Source organism: Arachis stenosperma, chromosome 5 (genome assembly GCF_014773155.1).
Source record: "Arachis stenosperma cultivar V10309 chromosome 5, arast.V10309.gnm1.PFL2, whole genome shotgun sequence".
NCBI lineage: Eukaryota > Viridiplantae > Streptophyta > Magnoliopsida > Fabales > Fabaceae > Arachis > Arachis stenosperma.
Genome location: NC_080381.1, coordinates 52,057,265 through 52,071,338, shown reverse-complemented (window position 1 = coordinate 52,071,338; position 14,074 = coordinate 52,057,265). Strand labels below are relative to the sequence as shown.

General features: G+C 40.1%; 1 non-coding gene across 1 annotated transcript; it reads right to left on the bottom strand.

Annotated features, from left to right (window-relative positions):
- Window positions 1-266: 266 nt before the first annotated feature.
- LOC130984152 (small nucleolar RNA R71) lies at window positions 267-374 on the bottom strand. Its single transcript, XR_009088103.1, has one exon. It is a non-coding gene; the product is annotated as a small nucleolar RNA R71 (small nucleolar RNA).
- Between the last annotated feature and the right edge of the window lie 13,700 nt (window positions 375-14,074).

Sequence of the window (14,074 nt, the reverse complement as noted above, 5' to 3'; positions counted from 1 at the left end):
TAGTTTCTCTACTGCAACAGAACTGCAAGTTTCATGGACTTCTATCAGAAGACCCTTATCAGTTTTTAACTGAGTTCTTACAGATCTGTGATACTGTTAAGACCAATGGAGTTGATCCTGAAGTCTACAAGCTTATGCTTTTCCCTTTTTCTATAAGAGACAGAGCTAGAACATGGTTGAACTCACAACCTAGAGATAGCCTGGACTCTTGGGATAAGCTGGTCATGACTTTCTTAGCCAAGTTCTTTCCTCCTCAAAAGCTGAGCAAGCTTAGAGTGGATGTTCAGACCTTCAGACAAAAAGATGGTGAGTCCCTCTATGAAGCTTGGGAAAGATACAAGCAACTGACCAAAAAGTGTCCTTCTAACATGCTTTCAGAATGGACCACATTAGATATATTCTATGATGGTCTGTCTGAATTTTCCAAGATGTCACTGGACCACTCTACAGGTGGATCTATTCACCTAAAGAAAATGCCTGCAGAAGCTCATGAACTTATTGAAATGGTTACAAATAACCAGTTCATGTATACCTCTGAGAGGAATCCTGTGAGTAATGGGACGCCTCAAAAGAGAGGAGTTCTTGAAATTGATGCTCTGAATGCCATACTGGCTCAGAACAAAATATTGACCCAACAAGTTAATATGATCTCTCAGAGTCTGAATGGATTGCAAAATGCATCCAACAGTACTAAAGAAGCATCTTCTGAAGAATAAGCTTATGATCCTGAGAACCCTGCAATGGCAGAAGTGAATTACATGGGTGAAGCCTTTGGCAACACCTGTAATCCTTCATGGAAAAATCATCCAAATTTTTCATGGAAGGATCAACAGAAGCAAGGCTTCAATAATAACAATGGTGGAAGAAACAAGTTTAGCAATAGCAAACCTTTCCCATCATCATCTCAACAACAGACAGAGCATTCTGAGCAGAACCCTTCTAGCTTAGCAAATATAGTATCTGATCTATCTAAGGCCACTCTTAGTTTCATGACTAAAAAAAGATCCTCCATTAGAAATTTGGAGGCACAAGTGGGCCAGCTGAGTAAAAGGGTTACTGAAACTCCTCTTAGCACTCTCCCAAGCAATACAGAAGAGAATCCCAAAAGAGAGTGCAAGGCCATTGATATAATCAAGATGGCCAAAACCTTAGAGGGGGAGGAGGATGTGAATCCCAATGAGGAAGACCTCAGGGGACGTCCAATGGTCAGTACAGAATCCCCTAATGAGGAACCAAAGGAATCTGAGGTTCACACAGAGACCATAAAGATTCCCTTCGACCTCCTTTTACCATTCATGAGCTCTGATAACTTTTCAACTTCTGAAGAGGATGAAGACATTGTTGAAGTGTAAGTTGCCCAATATTTAGGAGCAATCATGAAGCTGAATGCCAAGCAATTTGGTAATGAGACTTGGGAGGAAGAGCCTCCCTTGCTCACCAATGAACTGAATACATTGGTTCAGCAAAATTTACCTCAAAAGAAATAGGATCCTGGTAAATTCTTAATACCTTGTACTATAGGCACCATGACCTTTGAAAAAGCTCTATGTGACCTGGGGTCAGAGATAAACATGATGCCCCTCTCTATAATGGAGAAACTGGGAATCTATGAGGTACAGGCTGCCAAATTCTCATTGGAGATGGCAAATAACTCTATTAAAAAAGCTTATGGACTAGTAGAGGACGTGCTAGTGAAGGTTGAAGGCCTTTACTTCCCTGCTGATTTTATAATCCTAGACACTAGGAGGGCTGAGGATGAATCCATCATCCTTGGAAGACCCTTCCTAGCCACAGCAAGAGCTGTAATTGATGTTGACAGAGGAGAGTTGATCCTTCATGTGAATGAAGAATGCCTTGTAGTAAAGACTCAAGGTTCTCCATCTATAACCATGGAGAGTAAGCATGAAGAGCTTCTCCCAATACAGAGTCAAACAGAGCCCCCACATTCAAACTCTAAGTTTGGTGTTGGGAGGCCACAACCAAACTCTAAGTTTGGTGTTGAGAGATCTCAACCATACTATGATCATCTGTGAGGCTCCATGAGAGCTCACTATCAAGCTATTGACATTAAAGAAGCGCTTATTGGGAGGCAACCCAATTTTATTTTAATTTTATCTATATTATTTTGTTTTCTTTTAGGTTGATGATCATGTGAAGTCACAAAGACAATTACAAAAAAATAAAGAAAAAAATCAAAAACAGCATTGAAAATAGCACACCCTAGAGGAAGGATTACTGGCGTTTAAACGCCAGTAAGGGTACCAAAACGGGCGTTTACACGCTCAATCTGGCACCTTTCTCGGCGTTTAAATGCCAGAATAGGGCACCAGACTAGCATTTAAATGCCAGAACAAGGCAACAAACTGGTGTTTAGATGCCAAAACAGGAAGGAAGGATGGCGTTTAAACTCCAGAACAGGGCAACAGACTGGCGTTTAAACGCCAGAATTGCACTCTAAGGCATTTTGAACACCCAATTGGAGCAAGGAAGCGAATTCCTTGACCCCTCAGGATCTGTGGACCCCACAGAATCCCCACCAACATTAACTCACTCTCTCTCCTCTTCACACCTTTCTATAACACTCTTCCCCAAATACCCTTCACCAATCACCTCCATATCTCTTCCCCAAATACCCTTAACCAATCACTTCCTTAACTCTTCCCCAAAAACCCCCCACCCACCTTCAAAATTCAAAATTATTTCCCTCCCAAAGCCACCCAAACCATTCGGCCACTCTCCCTATAAATACCCCCCTTCACACCTTCATTTTTCACACATAACAACCACCTTCTTCTACCCTTGGCTGAACACTATACACCCTCCATCTCCTCTATTTTCTTCTTCTTCTACATCTTTCTTACTTTTTTTGCTCGGGGATGAGCAAATATTTTAAGTTTGGTGTGGTAAAAGTATTGCTTTTTGTTTTTCCAAAACCATTTATGGCACCTAAGGCCAGAGAAGCCTCTAGAAAGAGGAAAGGGAAGGCAACTACCTCCACCTCTGAGTCATGGGAGATGGAGAGATTCATCTCAAAGGTCCATCAAGACCACTTCTATGAAGTTGTGGCCAAGAAGAAGGTGATCCCTGAGGTCCCTTTTAGGCTCAAAAAGGGCGAATGTCCAGAGATCCGACAAGAGATTCGAAGAAGAGGTTGGGAAGTTCTTGCCAACCCCATTCAGCAAGTTAAAATCTTAATGGTTCAAGAGTTCTATGAAAATGCATGGATCACTAGGAACAATGATCAAAGTATGAACCCAAACCCAAAGAATTGGTTTACAATGGTTCGGGGAAAATACATAGATTTCAATCCGAAAAACGTGAGGCTAGGTTCAACTTGCCAATGATGGAAGAAAACGCACGCCCCTACACTAGAAGGGTCAACTTTGATCAAAGGTTGGACCAAGTCCTCAAGGACATATGTGTAGAAGGAGCTCCATGAAAAAGAGACTCAAGAGGCAACCTGGTTCAATTGAGAAGACCGGATCTTAAGCTTGTGGCTAGAGGATGGTTGGAGTTCATCCAATGCTCTATCATTCCCACTAGCAACCAATCTGAGGTAACTGTGGATCGGGCCATCATGATCCATAGTATCATGATTGGAGAGGAAGTAGAAGTTCATGAAATCATACCTCTAGAACTCTACAAGGTGGTTGACAAGTTCTCACCTTTGGCAAGATTAGCCTTTCCTCATCTCATATGTCACCTTTGCTATTCAGCTGGGATTGTCATAGAGGGAGACATCCTCATTGAAGGGGACAAGCCCATCACTAAGAAGAGGATGGAGCAAACTAGAGAGCCCATTCATGGCACTCAACAAGAGCATGAGGAGGGCCCTCATCAAGAAATCCCTGAGATGCCTCAAGGGATGCAATTTCATCCACACAATTATTGGGAGCAACTCAAAACTTCTTTGAAAAGCTTGAGTTACAACATGGACCAATTAAGGGTGGAACACCAAGAGCACTCTATCATTCTCCATGAGATCAGAAAAGATCAAAGAGTTATGAGGGAGGAGCAACAAAGGCAAGGAAGAGACATAAAGGAGCTCAAGAGCACCATTGGTTCTTCAAGAGGAGGAAGACGCCACCCTCACTAAGGTGGACTCATTCCTTAATCTCCTTGACTATTTATTTTTCTGTTTTTCGGCTTTATGTTGTATGTTCTATCTATGTTTGTGTCTTCACTACATGATCATTAGTGTCTAGTGTCAATGCCTTAAAGCTATGAATAACCCCATGAATCCTTCACCTTTCTTAAATAAAAAATGTGCTTAATTACAAAAGAACAAGAAGTACTTGGATTTCAAATTTTATCTTGAAACTAGTTTAATTATTTTGATGTGGTGGCAATACTTTTTGTTCTCTGAATGAATGCTTGAATAGTGCATATTTTTTATCTTGTTGTTTATGAATGTTAAAGTTGTTGGCTCTTGAAAGAATGATGAACAAAGAGAAATGTTATTGATAATCTGAAAAATCATGAAATTGATTCTTAAAGCAAGAAAAAGTAGTGAAAAGAAAAAGAGAAAGAGAAAGAAAAAAAGAGCAAGCAGAAAAATCCAATAGCCCTTTAAACCAAAAGGCAAGGGTAAAAGGGATCCAAGGCTTTGAGCATTAATGGAAGGGAGGGCCCAAGGAAATAAAATCCAGGCCTAAGCGTCTAAATCAAGTTGTCTCTAACCATGTGCTTGTGGCATGCATGTCCAAGTGAAAAGCTTGAGACTGAGTGGTTAAAGTCATGATCCAAAGCAAAAGAGTGTGCTTAAGAACTTTGGACACCTCTAATTGGGGACTTTAGCAAAGCTGAGTCACAATTTAAAAAGGTTCACCCAGTTATGTGTCTGTGGCATTTATGTATCCGGTGGTAATTCTGGAAAACAAAGTGCTTAGGGTCACGGCCAAGACTTATAAAGTAGATGTGTTCAAGAATCAACATACTGAACTAGGAGAATCAATAACACTATCTAAAATTCTAAGTTCCTATAGATGCCAATCATTCTAAATTTCAAAGGAAAAAGTGAGATGCCAAAACTGTTCAGAAGCAAAAAGCTACAAGCCCCGCTCATCTAATTAGAACTAAGTTTCATTGATACTGTGGGATTCATTGTATATTCTCTTCTTTTTATCCTATTTTGTTTTCAGTTGCTTGGGGACAAGCAACAATCTAAGTTTGGTGTTGTGATAAGCGGATCATTTATACGCTTTTTGGCATTGTTTTTATATAGTTTTTAGTATGATTTAGTTAGTTTTTAGTATATTTTTATTAGTTTTTAAGCAAAATTCACATTTCTGGACTTTACTATGAGTTTGTCTATTTTTCTGTGATTTCAAGTATTTTCTGGCTGAAATTGAGGGACCTGAGCAAAAATCTAATTCAGAGGCTAACAAAGGACTGCTGATGCTGTTAGATTCTGACCTCCCTGCACTCGAAGTGAATTTTTTGGAGCTATCAAACTCCAAATGGCGCGCTCTTAATTGCGTTGGAAAGTCGACATCCAAGGCTTTCCAGCAATATATAATAGTTTATACTTTGCGCGATTTTTGATGACATAAAATGGCGTCAAAACACCAGCTCTCTGCCTTTTTCTGGCATCAAAATGCCAGAACTGGCATAAAAGTTGGAGTTAAACGCCCAAACTGGCATCAAAGCTGGTGTTGAACTCCAAGGAAGACCTCTACACGTGAAAGCTTCAATGCTCAGCCCAAGCACACACCAAGTGGGCCCAAAAGTGGATTTCTGCATCATTTACCTATTTCTGTAAACCCTAGTAGCTAGTTTCATTATAAATAAAACTTTTTACTATTGTACTAGGGGTTTTTTTCCCTATTTTAGAATTCACATATCATTTGGGAAGGCTGGCCATTCGGCTATGCCTAGACCTTGTTCTTATGTATTTTCAACGGGGGAGTTTCTACACACCATAGATTAAGGGTGTGGAGCTCTGCTGTTCCTCGAGTATTAATGAGATTACTACTGTTTTCTATTCAATTCATGCTTATTCTTATTCTAAGATATTTGCTTGCACTTCAACCTGATGAATGTGATGATCCGTGACACTCATCACTATTCTCAAATTATGAACGTGTGCCTGACAACCACTTCCATTCTACCTTAGATCGAGCGTATATCTCTTAGCCTCTATTCCGAAAGATTGGAGTCTTCGTGGTATAAGCTAGAATTATTGGCAGCCATTCCTGAGATTCGAAAAGTCTAAACCTTGTCTGTGGTATTGAGTAGGATCTGGGAAGGGATGACTGTGACGAGCTTCAAACTCGCGAATGTTGGGCGTAATGACAGACGCAAAATGATCACTGGAACTATTCCAACATGATCAACAACCGATAGATGATTAGCCATGCGGTGACAGCGCATTTGGACCATTTTCACTGAGAGGACGGGAAGTAGCCGTTGACAACGGTGATGCCCTACATACAGCTTGCCATAGAAAGGTGTATGAAGGATTAGATGAAGATAGTAGGAAAGCAGAGATTCAACAGGAACAAAGCATCTCTATGCACTTATCTGAAATTCTCACCAATGAATTACATAAGTATCTGGTGCACGAAATTATAATCCCAATATCAAAATCAATATTTCTTATGATTTAGTACCACTAACCAGCAAGTGCACTAGGTCATCCAAGTAATACCTTACGTGAGTAAGGGTCGATCCTACAGAGATTATTGGTTTGAAGCAAGCTATGTTTATTTTATTATTCTTAGTTAGGATATCAATTATAATTATCAGTTTGAATTATTAGAAAAAATAAAAAAAGCGTGAAATAATTACTTTTTATGCAATAATGGAGAATATGTTGGAGTTTTGGAGATGCTTTGTCCTTCTTATTTAAGCTTTCCTCTTGTATTCCTCTTCCCACACGCAAGGCTCCTTCCATGGCAAGCTATCTGTAGGGTGTCACCGTTGTCAATGGCTACTTCCCATTCTCTCAGTGAAAATGGTCCGAATGCTCTGTCACAGCACGGCTAATCAGCTGTTGGTTCTCGTTCATGTCGGAATAGAATCCATTGATTCTTTTGCGTTTATTATCACGCCCAACACTCGCGAGTTTGAAGCTCGTCACAGTCATCCAATCCCAGAATCCTAATTGGAATACCATAGACAAGGTTTAGACTTTCTGGATTCTCATGAATGCCGCCATCAATTCCAGCTTATATCACGAAGATTCTGATTAAGGAATCTAAGAGATACTCATTCAATCTGATGTAGAACGGAGGTGGTTGTCAGACACACGTTCATGGATTGAGGAAGGTGATGAGTGTCACAGATCATCACCTTCTTCATAGTTAAGCGCGAATGAACATCTTAGATAAGAACAAGCGTGTTTGAATGGAAAACAGAAGTAATTGCATTAATTCATCGAGACGCTGCAGAGCTCCTCACCCCCAACAATGGAGTTTAGAGACTCATTTCGTCAAAGAGTATATAATTCAGATATAAAAATGTCATGATATATAAAACAAATCTCTAAAATTTGTTTATATACTAAACTAGTAACCTAGGTTTACAGAGAATGAGTAAACTAAGATAATTGGTGTAGAAATCCACTTTTGGGGCCCACTTGGTGTGTGCTGGGGCTGAGACTAAAGCTTCTCACGTGCTTGGGCTATTTCTGGAGTTGAACGCCAGGTTGTAACGTGTTTTTGGCGTTGAACTCCAACTTGTAACCTGTTTCTGGCGCTGGACGCCAGACTGCAACATGGAACTGGCGTTGAACGCCAGTTTACATCATCTATCTTCGCGCAAAGTATGGACTATTATATATTGCTGGAAATCCCTGGATGTCTACTTTCCAACCCAATTGAGAGCGCGCCAATTGGATTCTTGTAGCTCCAAAAAATCCATTTTGAGTGCAGGGAGGTCAGAATCTAACAGCATCAGCAGTCCTTTTTTCAGCCTAAATCAGATTTTTGCTCAGCTCCCTCAATTTCAACCAGAAAATACCTGAAATCACAGAAAAAATACACAAACTCATAGTAAAGTCCAGAAATGTGATTTTTGCTTAAAAACTAATAAAATTCTATTAAAAACTAATAAAAACATGCTAAAATCTATATGAAATTACCCCCAAAAAGCGTATAAAATATCTGCTCATCACAACCCCAAACTTAAACTGTTGCTTGTCCTCAAGCAACTAGATAAATAAAAGAGGATAAAAAGAAATCAAGAAGCAATAATATCTCAGAGTTTTAAGTGAAGCTCAGATTCTAATTAGATGAGCGGGGCTAGTAGCTTTTTGCTTCCAAACAGTTTTGGCATCTCACTTTATCCTTTGAAATTCAGAATGATTGGCATCCATAGGAACTTAGAATTCAGATAGTATTATTGATTCTCCTAGTTTAGTATGTTGATTCTTGAACACAGCTACTTTATGAGTCTTGGCCGTGGCCCTATGCACTTTGTTTTCCAGTATTACCACCGGATACATAAATGCCACAGACACATAACTGGGTGAACCTTTTCAGATTGTGACTTAGCTTTGCTCAAGTCCCCAATTAGAGGTGTCCAGAGTTCTTAAGCACACTCTTTTGCTTTGGATCACGACTTTAACCACTCAGTCTCAAGCTTTTCACTTGGACCTACATGCCACAAGCACATGGTTAAGGACAGCTTGATTTAGCCGCTTAGGCCTGGATTTATTTCCTTGGGCCCTCCTATCCATTGATGCTCAAAGCCTTGGATCCTTTTTACCCTTGCCTTTTGGTTTTATGGGCTATTGACTTTTTCTGCTTGCTTTTTTTATATATTTTTTTTTCACTAATTTTTTTTCACTGCTTTTTCTTGCTTCAATAATCAATTTCATGATTTTTCAGATCAGCAATAATATTTCTCTTTTTCATCATTCTTTCAGGAGCTAACAATTTTAACATTCATAAAATTCAATATAAAAAATATGCACTGTTCAGGCATTCATTCAGAATACAAAAAGTATTGCCACCACATATAAATAATTAGAATCTTCCTTATTAAGAACTCAAAAAAATATTGCCTCTTTATTCTAAAAATCTACTATTTTATTCATGTTTGATGATGATGAAAAAAAAATTTATAGCTTAATTGGAGATAAAATCAAAATAGAGATACTAATTACTACTACTAATATATAACTTCTAAGGTAAAATTCATAATTAGAACAGTTATCACAGAGTTAAGGCAAAGATTAGGACTCAACAACCTTTATTTTGGGAAGTGGGTGTTCCTCTAGTCTGTGGGATGCTTGATCCTTCAAGAGATAATTTCTGATGCTTCAGTTCCTTCAAGTCACATCCTTGCTCTTCCTGTTCCCTTAGGTGCCATGATCTTGATGAGTTTTAGCTCAGTGATCATGGCAAATCACACCAAACTTAGAGGTTTGCTTGTCCTCAAGCAAAAGAAAGGATAGGTGAGGAATAGAGGGAGAGGCAATTTTGAAATTCAAAAGATATGATGAGTTGAAAAATATTTGAAAAAGAGTTGGATTGGAAAAAGATTTGTGTTTATGGATTAAGATACATTTGATATTTTTGAAAAAGGGATTTTAGAAATTAGGATAAATTTTTTTTTTGAAATTGAAGGATGACATTTTGAACATGTTTATGCAAAAAAAAAAATCATCAATTGAAACATAAAAAAATTAGAAGATTTGTGAAGAAATACGAATTTTACCTCCTCCCCACCATCCTGGCGTTAAACACCCAAATGCTGCATGTTTTGGGCGTTTAATGCCCAATTGCTGCTTCTCCTAGGCGTTCAACGCCCAGCTGTTGCTTCTTTCTGGCGTTGAACGCCAGGAAGTCCTTTGTCACTTGGCGTTTTTCTGAACGCCCAGGACGCTGTAATTCTGGCATTAAACGCCCAGAAGGAGCTTCTTTTTGGAGTTCAACGCCCAGAAGATGCTTCTTTCTGGCGTTTAACACCCAGATGGCTATCCTTACTGGCGTTGAACGCCCAGTGGATGCTTCTTTTGGGCGTTCAACGCCCAAAATATTTCTTACTGGCTTTTTCACGCCAGTGAGCATCCAAATTCCCCTGTAACTCTGTGAACTCAAGCAATTGCTATTCTACCTTGAAGATAACTGAGATATACCTGTAAAAATTAATTAATTAATAAATAAACTTTGTAACTGACTGGGTTGCCTCCCAGTAAGCGCTTCTTTATTGTCTTTAGCTGGACTATTACTGAGCTTTAATCAAGCCTCAGTTTTGAGCATTCTAGCTCAAAATTGCTTTCAAGATAATGTTTAACTCTCTGTCCATTAACAATGAACTTTTTGTTAGAATCATTATCCTGAAGCTCTACGTATCCATATAGTGACACACTTGTAATCACATATGGTCCTCTCCACCGGGATTTCAATTTCTCGGGGAATAATCTGAGCCTAGAATTAAATAGCAGAACTTTCTGTCCAGGCTCAAAGACTCTGGATTAAAGTTTCTTATCATGCCATCTTTTTGCTTTCTCTTTGTAAATTTTTGCATTTTCGAAAGCATTGAGTCTAAATTCCTCTAGCTCATTTAACTGGAGCAAACACTTTTCTCCAGCTAACTTGGCATCAAGGTTTAGGAATCTGGTCGCCCAGTAGGCCTTATGATCCAGTTCCACTGGCAAGTGACATGCCTTTCCATACACAAGCTGGTATGGGGAGGTCCCTATAGGGGTTTTGAATGCTGTTTTGTATGCCCACAGAGCATCATCCAAGCTTTTTGCCCAATCCCTTCTATGGTTAATTACAGTCTGTTCCAGGATTCTTTTAAGTTCTCTATTAGAGACTTCAGCTTGCCCATTTGTCTGTGGATGATATGGAGTGGCTACCCTGTGGCTAACTCCATAACGAACCAAAGCAGAGTAAAGCTGTTTATTGCAGAAATGAGTGCCCCCATCACTGATTAGTACTCTAGGGGTGCCAAATCTGCTGAAGATGTGTTTCTGGAGGAATTTTAACACTGTCTTAGTGTCATTAGTGGGTGTTGCAATAGCTTCCACCCATTTGGATACATAATCCACTGCCACCAGAATATAAGTGTTTGAGTATGATAGTGGGAAAGGCTCCATGAAGTCAATACCCCATACATCAAACAACTCAATCTCCAAGATTCCTTGTTAAGGCATGGCATAACTGTGAGGCAGATTACCAGATCTTTGGCAACTATCAGAATTAAGTACAAACACTCGGGAATCTTTATAGAGAGTAGTCCAGTAGAAGCCACATTGGAGGACTCTTGTGGCTGTTCGCTCACTTCCAAAATGTCCTCCATATTGTGATCCATGGCAATGCCATAGGATCTTCTGCGCTTCTTCTTTAGGCACACATCTACGGATTACTCCGTCTGCGTATCTCTTGAAGAGATATGGTTCATTCCAAAGATAGTACTTTGCATCTGTGATCAATTTCTTTGTTTGCTGCCTACTGTACTCTTTGGGTATAAATCTCACTGCCTTGTAGTTTGCAATATCTGTAAACCATGGCACTTCCTGGATGGCAAATAGTTGCTCATCCGGAAAGGTTTCAGAGATCTCAGTAGGAGGGAGAGATGCCCCTTCTACTGGTTCTATTTGGGACAGGTGATCTGCTACTTGGTTCTCTGTCCCTTTTCTGTCTCTTATTTCTATATCAAACTCTTGCAGAAGCAGCACCCATCTTATGAGTCTGGGTTTTGAATCCTGCTTTGTGAGTAGGTATTTAAGAGCAGCATGGTCATTGTACACAATTACTTTTGATCCTACTAAATAGGATCTGAACTTGTCAATGGCGTAAACCACTGCAAGTAGCTCTTTTTCTGCAGTTGTGTAGTTCTTCTGTGCGCCATTCAAAACATGACTGGCATAGTACATGATGTGCAGAAGCTTGTCATGCCTCTGTCCCAACACTGCACTAATGGCATGGTCATTGGCATCACACATCAATTCAAAAGGTAATGTCCAGTCTGGTGCAGAGATGACTGGTGCTGTGACCAGCTTAGCTTTCAGAGTCTCAAACACCTGCAAACACTCCTTATCAAAGATCAATGGCGTGTCAGTAGCTAGCAGATTACTTAGAGGTTTGGCGATTTTTGAAAAATCCTTTATAAACCTCCTATAGAATCCTGCATGCCCCAGAAAGCTTCTGATTGCCTTAACATTGGCTGGTGGTGGTAATTTTTCAATTATCTCTACCTTAGCTTGATCCACCTCTATTCCCCTGTTCGAGATTTTGTGCCCAAGGACAATTCCTTCAGTCACCATAAAGTGACATTTCTCCCAGTTTAAAACTAGGTTAGTCTCTTGGCACCTCTTTAGAACAAGTGCTAGATGGTCAAGACAGGAGCTGAATGAGTCTCCAAATACTGAAAAGTCATCCATGAAGACTTCCAGAAATTTTTCCACCATATCAGAGAAAATTGAGAGCATGCATCTTTGAAAGGTTGCAGGTGCATTGCACAGGCCAAATGGCATCCTTCTGTATGCAAATACTCCAGATGGACATGTGAATGCCGTTTTCTCTTGTTCTTGGGGATCTACTGCAATTTGATTATAACCTGAATATCCATCCAGGAAGCAGTAGTATTCATGACCTGCTAGTCTTTCTAGCATCTGGTCTATGAATGGTAAAGGAAAATGATCCTTTCTGGTAGCTGTATTGAGTCTTCTATAATCAATACACATACGCCACCCAGTAACTATTCTTGTAGGAACCAGTTCATTTTTTTCATTATGAACTACTGTCATGCCACCCTTCTTAGGGACGACTTGGACAGGGCTCACCCAGGGGCTATCAGAAATAGGATAAATGATCCCAGCCTCTAGTAATTTAGTGACCTCCTTCTACACCACTTCCTTCATGGCTGGATTCAGTCGCCTTTGTGGTTGAACCACTGGCTTGGCATCACCTTCTAATAGAATCTTGTGCATGCATCTGGCTGGGCTAATTCCCTTAAGATCACTGATGGACCACCCAAGAGCTGTCTTGTGTGTCCTTAGCACTTGAATTAGTGCTTCCTCTTCCTGTGGCTCTAAGGTAGAGCTTATGATTACAGGAAAGGTATCACCTTCTCCCAGAAATGCATATTTCAGGGATGGTGGTAATGGTTTGAGCTCGGGTTTAGGAGGTTTCTCCTCTTCCTGAGGGATTTTCAGAGGTTCTATCATTCTCTCCGATTCTTCCAGATCAGGTTGAACATCTTTAAAGATATCCTCTAGCTCTGATTCGAGACTCTCAGTCATATTGACCTCTTTTACCAGAGAGTCAATAATATCAACACTCATGCAGTCATTTGGGGTGTCTGGATGCTGCATAACTTTGACAACATTCAACTTGAACTCCTCCTCATTGACTCTCAGGGTTACTTCCCCTTTTTGGACATCAATAAGGGTTCGGCCAGTTGGTAGGAAAGGTCTTCCTAGAATGAGAGTTACACTCTTGTGCTCCTCCATTTCCAGCACCACAAAGTCAGTAGGAAAGGCAAATGGCCCAACCTTGACAATCATGTCTTCAATCACGCCTGATGGGTATTTAATGGAGCCATAAGCAAGTTGGAGACATATCTGGGTTGGTTTGACTTCTTCAGTCAAACCAAGCTTTGTGATGATAGATGCAGGTATTAGGTTGATACTTGCCCCAAGATCACATGGAGATTGCTTGGTACAAGTACCCTCTAATGTGCATGGTATCATAAAGCTTCCGGGATCTTTAAGCTTCTCAGGTAAGCTTTTCAGAATGACTGCACTGCATTCTTCAGTGAGGTAAACTTTTTCAGTTTCCCTCCAATCCTTCTTATGACTTAAGATCTCTTTCATGAACTTAGCATAAGAGGGTATTTGCTCAAGTGCCTCTGCAAATGGAATCTTTATTTCAAGAGTCCTGAGATAGTCTGCAAAGCGGGCAAATTGCTTATCCTGTTCTGCTTGGCAGAGTTTCTGAGGATAAGGCATTTTGGCTTTGTATTCCTCAACCTTAGTTGCAGCAGGTTTATTGCCTACAGATGTGGGTTCAGAAGCATTTTTAGGGGGGTTGCTATCAGCACTTGTATGTGTCTGATCTCCCACTGGCGTTTGAATGCCAGGGGTGGAAGCTGGAGTGGCGTTAGACGCCAGCTCTTT